Source organism: Diabrotica undecimpunctata, unplaced genomic scaffold (genome assembly GCF_040954645.1).
Source record: "Diabrotica undecimpunctata isolate CICGRU unplaced genomic scaffold, icDiaUnde3 ctg00001503.1, whole genome shotgun sequence".
Taxonomy (NCBI): Eukaryota; Metazoa; Arthropoda; class Insecta; order Coleoptera; family Chrysomelidae; genus Diabrotica; species Diabrotica undecimpunctata.
The window spans coordinates 12,652-21,341 of record NW_027312382.1 but is presented as its reverse complement, the minus strand read 5'-3'; the positions used below and the strand labels follow the sequence as shown (position 1 = coordinate 21,341).

General features: G+C 33.8%; 1 pseudogene; it reads left to right on the top strand.

The window, feature by feature from the left end:
* The first annotated feature begins 3,766 nt into the window (after positions 1-3,766).
* Positions 3,767-7,644, top strand: LOC140431614 (vacuolar protein sorting-associated protein 28 homolog; annotated as a pseudogene).
* Positions 7,645-8,690: the final 1,046 nt, after the last annotated feature.

Here is an 8,690-nt window from a genome sequence, read left to right as displayed (position 1 = left end):
TCCAGCTTCCACATTTTTTCCTCTTCTTTAATAGTGTGATTTACTGCCTTTTCCCAGTTTTCAGGTTTTACATTATTTACGGCCTCCAAAAAAACTGTTTAACATCATGAATTTTAAAAGTGGTATTTTTTCTTGAAACTTCACTCTTTATCTTTGCCCATACCAGTTCAATCGGGTTTAATTCACAATGATATGGTGGGGATCTAAGTACTGTCATTCCACGATTTTTGGCAATTTCATCAATTTCGTATTTTTTAAATTTTTCTTTATGAAGGGCACACAACGAATAAAGTTCCTTTCTTATAGATCCGGGATGGTACGTAATATTTTTTGAACTCAGCCAATTCTGCAAGTCTTTTTTTAACCACTTGGTTGTGGGCAGTCCTTCTATAAGTCTGGAGTGATAACTTGCATTATCCATTACTATTACACAGTTCTTAGGAAGAAGATCTATCATTTGTTCGAACCATTCTTGAAAGACATCAGCGTTCATGTCTTCATGGTAGTCACCGGTACGTTGATTCAAAAGTTAATAAACCACCTTCAACAAAACCGTCTGAACTGCCAATGTATACTATTATCAGCCTGCGTCCCTTTCCTGATGGTGGGTTTAAACCAGTAGATAAGTTATTTACAAAAGCGTGCCTTTGACTTGTAACAGTTTCATCCTGCCAAAATTTATTTGGTGTATGACCCTCGTTGATCCATGTTTCATCAAGATAAAATATTTTTCTTTTTTGGTTTCTCATTTCCTTTATGGTTCTTAGAAAATGTCTTCTCCATATGACAATATCGCTTCTTTCTAATAAAATAGACTTTCTGGGATTCTTTTTCCAGCGGAAGCCTATTTCTTTTAAAAGTTTCCATAACGTACTTCGACTCATTTCTGGGTAATCCTTATCATCTCGAACTGAGACAAGAACTTTATCCAATGTTGGAAATTCTTGTATAAAGAAGAATTCATGCACTTTCCGTCGAAGTCCTTCTTTAAAATGATATTCTATTTGAAATTTTGGTTTCCCTGGAGCATTACGTGGCATTTGAAAACTACCACATTTCTCTTCTTTAATAACTCTGTAAATCGTAGATTTCCCAACACCAAGTGTACTGCTAACTAACTCAACGGTTTCATCAACACTTTCACATAAACGTTTGTCTGTAAATGATTTAAAACAATTAAATATTAATGTTTTTTCATTAACTGTTAGAGGACCAATTTTTCGGCGTTTACACGGCACTTCCAAATTTTCCATAACACTAGTATACACAATAAACTGCACCTTGCAACTGAAGTACCTACTTTTAGTGAACTGTTAAGAATTTTGAATACGCCACTTGGACCTTCCTACAAAATGGAAAAACCCACTATCACATTTTCTGTGGAATAAGTTTAGAAGGTAATTATCTAATCAATTACTGTCGTAGATTCCTGGAATTAAAGAATTAAATGTTTGATTGTTGAAACCCTTACTTCGTGGAATGCACTCATTTCAGATAAAATAAAACGTTTTATTTTATCTAAAGAATTAAACTTTATTTTGCAAATAGGCAAAGAATTAAACTTTATTTTGCAAATAGATAAAATAAAACGTTTTATTTTATCTAAAGAATTAAACTTTATTTTGCAAATAGGTAGGTACTTATTAAACTTTTATTGGTTATATATAACCAATAAAATAAACATCTTACATTTCTTGCAAATTCATTAGTACCTGTTAACCTCCATCACTCCGACACTGGCAACCTTATTTAGGGATTAGTAACCCTCACAACTATTGTATTCTATTCTGCTCCAACCTTTATACCTGGTGGTCATACTCAATTTAAAATTGTTTTCCTATATACTTCTGTAAACTTGTTGACAAATATCTGTTTTTCATTGAGTCACCCGTATCAACAGTTTAGGGATTTGCATACATAATTTATTGTTTTATTACTCTCTCATACATAAAAATACACTATAATAAAAAAAAACATGTAACAAAGTTTCTCCTACATGTTTTAAACGTTCTGCATATACTATGTTGTTTCCTGGGGCTTCATTGTTTTTTTGCGAATAGCTCTTTATACTTCTTCCACTGTAGGTTCCTTTACTGTGTATTTAACATTAAGATACACATATTCCCACTTGCTGTACTTTTAGTAACCCGTCGAAGTATCTTCTCCCGATTTCTATTATTGTAGCCTCATCCCTTACCAAGTTACAAGTTATACCTTCATCATTTTTTATGATAATTTCAACTCTTGGTTTACAGTCGTTTTTTGATGACCAGATACAATCTCATCTGAATTAGTTTTATTCGAAATTCGACAATTCTATTTTTTGAAGTACCTATTAATCCAAACAAAGGCATTATCCCCAGGCCCAGGCATAGGCCAAGTCATGATGCAAAATTCGTTAAGTTATGGTCGGTGAAATGCACAGTTCTTGCGAGTAGGTACATGAAATTGACTGCGTCTAATTCTCCTGCAAGCTCCCACTGCGATGTTTTTGACAGATCTTTGGCGTTTTATCGATGTAATGATGTTGGTTGATTGTTTACTGAACCAATGGACTCACAATTATCCACCACACTGCGAATAGTACACTCGGTAGGACGATTATAGCGACCGTAAAATGGTTGAAACGTGAAGAACCTTCCTCTAACAGAACAACCATTTTGATTGAACAATTTTTATCATTTATACGTCTTGTTATAGCCTATAAGAAGAATACAAAATGAAACAAAGCAGTTGGTAAGAAGAACAAAAAATTAACACTGGGAACAGTTTACAAAAAGGATGGAAAGCGACTTCTACGGTACACAAAAACAAATATGGAGATTCATAAGAAACCAACGGAAAGAAATGACAGAATTGAAGGAATACAATAACATACCAGCAAACGAATGGGAAAGATACCTGATGGAACTGTTTAAATGAAAGGAAAATTGTAATCAACACAATACCGTACCTGAATTAAGACACGAAATAGAAATCAGTTTTCAGGAAGTAGAGATAGCCGTAAATTCACTCAAAAATAGTCACTAGGACCTGACGGAATAACCAACGAGCTTCTAAAACACGGAGCAGAAAGAATAACCCTAGAGATGACAAAACTTGTCATCGCATGGGAAAACAGCATAATGATACCAATGCTTAAGAAAGGAGATAAAGAAGACCCCAAAGAAAACAAAATCAATAAACTAACAACTTTATCAGATGAATAACACGAATTCAGATCCGGAAGATGTTTTATAGACCTAACAAAGGCTTTCGATCGCATCCAAGTCGAAGACGTCTTACACCTACTGTATAAATTAAACATACCAATCAATATTATACAAACCATCGAAAACATCTACTTCCATAATCGAATACTGTCAAAAATAAATGGAAAACTAACAGTGTATACCCGTACAAAGTGGAGTCATACAGGGTGACTCGTTAAGCCCACTTCTGTTTAATATAATAATGGACGCAATAATACAAGCAGTACGTAAGGTCATGGTTACAGAATTGGGAACAAAGAAATCCAAATATTCTGTTAACGACTAACAAAGCTTAAAAGCAAGTAAAGCGGCTGTGGCGAATTAAACAAACAATGAATTATTACGAGAATTAATAGTAATTAAATTAATATCAACAATATTTCGATAGCCCTGGTGAGATGAATGAACTTTTACTCATAGGTGCAAATAATTATCAAAATTTAAATGGTTGCAATAAACAATCAAAACCAATTTATAATTACAGGTAAAACTAGGTGAACTTACCGCTAATTACCATGATTTACACTACTTTACGAAACAACGAACAAAACGAATTCAATATGAGTGCATTGGTTCACTGTCGGGTTGCGTCTTTCCCTCTTAACGCTCTTGTGACTTTAGCGAGATGCGTTCCCCGAGCGGTACTAAAGGGATCGTAGGAATACAGGGAGGACAAATGTATACTCTGAGATAGCGCGTCAAACATTTGAATTTAAACAGCGGCGATCTGAAAGAACAAACACCTAGGACAAGACACAAAAACAAGATCTATATCACAATGCCAGGGAAAGAGAGAAGTACGATAATTTGGCAGATTTGTGTGCTGTAATAAACACTTTACAAAAATTTAGAAAAGGCACATATTCGTGATTGTCCAGTAGCAAAGGAATATACAGGAGCTTATAGTAAATTATTAGTTCAGTCAAGTATAGACTTGACTGCCCGGTAGCTTTAGAATGTATCAATGAGGATAGGCCAATTACTATTAAAGATGACAAAGGCAATACTAGTCGATGTGTTGCTGATATCGTATTACTAATGGAAAAATTGCTGTGGGACATTCGTTCGATGGATAACTTTCCAGACGTGAGGGACTTAATAGATACTATGAATAGACTTAGTATTCTGCCATCTGATTTTGATGGAAAGTAAAGGTTGCTGAATGGTTAAATACTTTACATGAAATGCAGGCCTCTGACGAATTATCCGAAGCTCAGTGAGGCAACAGATCACATGCATGTAGGTGGCGCTGGCGTCAGGGTTTGGTATTATAACATAACCTTATTTTATTATGCCATTTATTTACATTGTTTGGTACTCATTTCCTAGTTGATATGCAATGTTGTGAGTGATTTAAGTTTTAATAAGTTATTTAGGACATTTTAATTGTTTGGGCACTTTTACTAAAACTTTACAGTATGCCTTACAATTGTTGAGTGTCACAATGCAATTCAGTTTCCAATAAAACTGACAATGTTAAGTTTCATAAATTTCCTTAAATAAATCTGTACAAATACGATGGTTGATCGCTATCAGGTCTGAAAAAAGTATCAGCAAGCACACAAAAATCTGTTCTAGGAACTTTTCAAATGAAAATGATACCGTTACAAGTTTGTGTAAGTTAAAAAATACTTATCCTAATTTTTTGCATTGTCATTGTCTTGTTTTTCTATGACAATGAAGAATCCTTAAAAAAGATGCAGTACCTTCAGTAAATTTACCAAAAAGAAAGTTGGAGACTCCAGTGAAGGACTCTAGAAGAAGTGATAGATATAGAAAAATACTTTGTGCAGCAGTATTACCACGAAACAAACAAAAAGAGCAAACAGAAACAGAATTATTAAAAACAGTAAAGAATGATACACAAAAGCGTGGTCCAACAGAGACACCTGCTAATGAAAATAAATCAGAGAGTTCAAAAACATGTATTACAACTCAAACCGTGATAACATGGAATAGAAGTCAATTAATTTCTAATGGCCTTTTGTCAGAAGAAACATTTTATTGGTTTTTCAGGAAAATTATTTACATTTTTTTGTTGAACAGTTTGGAAAATCATATATTAAAATTCATAATGCTCTTTCAGAAAAATGAAATGAAATTTTCAGGAAAATGAACTGTTATTACCGTTTATGAAATATAGACTTACTTTGTTTTATCTACATTAAAGCATTTTTTGCAGTACACATTCGAACTGTCCTAAAAATATTTGTTAAGTGGACCAAGCATCTTTACACTTGCTTAAAAAAATTAACTTTTGGAACATTGCAACAACTTGAACAAAAAGACCAGTACAAAATTATTCTGGACCGCATCGAAATACCAATAGACCGAAGCAATGACCCTATTATACAGGTGACATATTCTACATATTATGGAACCAATACCTTTAAAATACTAATAGCATGCTCTGAAAAATATGAAATTACATATATCTGATGTTTATGGAGGCAGTATTTCAGATAGAAAAATTACAGTAGGATGCGGAATTTTAGGACTTATTGAAGAAGGAGAATTTATTTAAGAGAACAGGAGTTTTGATATATCAGATCTTTTAGAACTCTGAGATAGCGCGTAAATATTCTTCTTCTTCTGGTTCCTATCCGTTTCGGATGTTGGAAATCATATTGGCAATCATGACCTTGCTCGCTGCGGCTCGAAACAGCTCCGTTGAGGTTTTCTTAAACCATGTTCTTAAATTCCGCAGCCATGATATTCTCCTTCTACCGGGTCCTCGCTTACCTTTGACTTTACCTTGCAATATAGACTGCAGCAGGGAGTAACGGTACTGATTTCTCATAACATATCGCAGATATTGCAATTTTATGCGTTTGATCGTAAACACAATCTCTGGTTCCTTCTTCATTTTTTCTAGAACTTCCTTGTTCGTGATCCTTGCTGTCCATGATATTCTCAGCATTCTTCTATAAAGCCACATCTCAAATGCTTTAAGTTTTTTAATAGTGGTGTCTGTAAGCGTCCATGCCTCCGCCCCGTACAACAACACAGAGAAAACATAGCATCTCAAATGTCTCATTTTTGTATCTAGGGATATGTTGTGACTTTTGAAGATGGCGCTCATTTTGTTAAAGACCGTTCTTGCCTTTCCCATGCGGCACTTTATTTCCTGTACATTGCTCCACTGTTCGTTTATAATAGTTCCCAGGTAGCAATACTGTTTTACTCGCTCTATCTGCGTCCCATTAATGTATAGATGAGCCCCATTTATATTCTCCTTGCTGATAATCATTTGTTTCGTTTTGTGGGTATTAATGTTTAGTCCGTACTGTTGACTGTACTCGTTTATTCTGACCATTAGCCTCTGAAGTCCCTCTAAACTATCTGCTATCACCATGGTGTCGTCGGCATATCTAACATTGTTTCTCTTTCACCATTTAGAAGGATGCCTTCGTCTATTCCGTAAAGAGCCTCGTTAAAAATTTTCTCTGAGTACATATTAAATATCAACGGCGATAGGATACATCCCTGTCTAACTCCACGTAGTTATTTTTATGTGATCTGTTTCTTCTCCGTTAATTTTCTTGTATGCTGTCTGATTCCAGTATAGCTCTGAAATTATTCTGAAGTCTTTGTCATCCAGGTCTGCTTCTTTTAAAATGTTTATCATCTTTTGATGTTGAACTCTGTCAAATGCCTACATTTAAATATACCTCCATTTAAAAAGGGACTCAGTTAACAGAAGAAGCAATATTGAAACAAGGCCATTGCCAATCGTAGAATCATTGTTGAAAATATTATAGGATTGGCCAAAAAACATAAAATACTGAAGGATAGAATTTCTTCTAAATTATTTCCATATATGAGTGAAATAATTTATAACTGCATTATGATTTGTAATTTTAAAAATAGAATAAGTAACACTTTTTTCCGATCCATAGATCGACCTATATTGATCAATTGAATTCTTTGTGGGACAGCATTTTTTTTTATTAGTTTTACATATAATGTTTGTGACTTGTTACTATTTATCAACCATAATTTGTTATAAAATTGGAAATATAAGAATAATTGAACAAGATTAATTTGCGATATTTCATTGGTTAACTATGAGACAGAAAATAAAAAAAATAACTTTTTTTTTCAACGTTGAAATATCCAATATCCAAAAAGTTCAAACTAAATTCAAATTAAATAATTCACTAATTTCACAAATTATAAACACTGTGAAACTGTGGCTGAAAATCTGCAAAAATGTATTGAAATATATATTGAATCTGAGGAATAACGTGAGATTATGATTTGATACCAAACCTCGCCGTAAGCGCCCCTTACGGATATTTTTTTCAACTGACTTATGGCATGTGATCTACTGTTGTTTGATCTTAAAAGTGCATATGCATCGTTTAATAAAGTCCTTTACAATTCTGTCTAAATGTATGAGGTTGTTACACGTTTACGTAAATATTATAAGCAAAAAAATAGAGCTAGTTATATAGATATACAGTAAAACCTCCGTTAACCGAAATAATTGGGGGGGAGGCCGTTTCGGATAACAAGAATTTCGGTTAAAAATAACATTGTTTTTTATAATATTCTTGATCAAAGTATTGGTATTAAAAAATACTATGAGTTGATTTCGTAATGTTTTCTAATAAGTAAATCCAAAATAAAGTAATAAAATTAAGGAAAATGAACAAGTTTTAACATGCTTTTTTAAAGAAATCTGCTATTTTTTTGCGTTTTTGTTGACAACGATGTTTCTCTCTCCTTCCATCGTTAATTTGCAGAACGTCATGAGTTTGCCTCATTCGATTGTTCGACGAAACGTAAAGCAGTCTGAAAAGGACAAAACTTTATGTAATGACAACAAAAATTAAGATCTAGTCGTGTCCCTAACTAATTAGGCCTACTGTATAAAATTCTTTCCTCTAAAGCATTGAAAATCTCGTCGACGGTCTTGTGCTGCCTGTTGCCTCTTGGTTCGTCATCTTCGTCATCTGATATGCTCAGGTTGTCTTGATAAAGAACCACATCAATGATGTCCTGGTCGATGAATTCACGTTCTGAGTCATCAGCTGCTAACCAGTCACGTATCTCTTCTTAGTTAATTTCGTCATGTCCCGGCAAATTTTTAATGAAAGGTTTAATTTCTTCTGTCGTGTTCTTACCATTTTCTTCTTCAGTATCGTCAATCAAATCTTATCAAAAAGTTTGTTCCAGCATTTTTCCAAAGTTGAAGATTTGATCTTGGCCCACGACTAAGCTCACCAATAAAAATATTTTATTGTTAAAGATTTGAGAATTTTCGGGAACACTTTTAGATTAATTCTTCTCCTGTAATAACAGATGTCTTAAGAATGCTTCTCTATAATGTCTCTATGACTCCCTGGTCTAACGGTTTGGATTAAGCTTTTGACATTCGGTGGCAAAAATCTGACAATTGTCACCATTTGTAGAATTTGAGGGTGAGGGCGCATT